Source organism: Schistocerca serialis, chromosome 5 (assembly GCF_023864345.2).
Source record: "Schistocerca serialis cubense isolate TAMUIC-IGC-003099 chromosome 5, iqSchSeri2.2, whole genome shotgun sequence".
Lineage (NCBI taxonomy): Eukaryota > Metazoa > Arthropoda > Insecta > Orthoptera > Acrididae > Schistocerca > Schistocerca serialis.
In genome coordinates, this window is record NC_064642.1 from 691,168,881 (window position 1) to 691,169,779 (window position 899).

Genomic DNA, 899 nt, shown 5'->3' on the forward strand with positions numbered 1-899 from the left:
TTGGCTGTTGGGTTGCCGCCTGAAGCCTAGGCGAAGCATGGCCATCCTTTGTCTGCTCTAGGATAAGTGGTCGGCTTTCAGAATCAGGCAAATGGGAGCATGTAGCGCAATAGGAGCCAGAAAGAGCCAGTATGAGAAAGTAACTGTACTCATACTATATCCAATTTTTTACTCTGGTAGTGAAATAAGATGTCGCGTAGCAGGGAACCGTCTTGGATAGTCGTCGATAGGGAGAATATACGAGAAAGCAGATATTGATCATATTTCCTTTGTCTTAGGAAGTCGTACGCCTTTAAGCATCCGTAAATAGAAGAAATTTAAAATGGGTGTAAATGCCATTGGAGGCAACTGCCTTGCCACAGTGGATACACCGGTTCCCGTGAGATCACCGAAGTTAAGCGCTGTCGGGCGTGTTCGGCACTTGAATGGGTGACCATCTAAGCCACCATGTGCTGTTGCCATTTTTCGGGTTGCGCTCAGCCTCGTGATGCCAGTTGAGAAGCTATTCGACCGAATAGTAGCGGCTTCAGGAATACCATCATAACGACCGGGAGAGCGGTGTGCTGACCCCACACCCCTCCTATCCGCATCCTCCATGAGGATGACACGGCGGTCGGATGGTCCCGGTAGGCCACTCGTGGCCATTGAGTCATCACGGCGGTGACATATATGCAAATCCATTCCATCCTCCTATTCAAGGGCCGAATGATCCTCAGCCTGAGCAAGTGGTGGATGTGCTGTTAATAGGGCAAGAAGTATCAAGTGCAGACGGAAGATGGTGATGCCTTCCAGCAGTTTTAAACAAACATTCGGTTCCACGACAAGTTTCAAATGACTTTCCAACCATCATCAGGTGAAATCAGTGGGAATTATTGTATCATAAATTTTGAGTTCAGGTT

The 899-nt window shown here is 48.1% G+C and overlaps 1 pseudogene; it reads left to right on the forward strand.

Moving 5' to 3' along the window:
• The first annotated feature begins 343 nt into the window (after positions 1–343).
• Positions 344–461, forward strand: LOC126482728 (5S ribosomal RNA; annotated as a pseudogene).
• Positions 462–899: the final 438 nt, after the last annotated feature.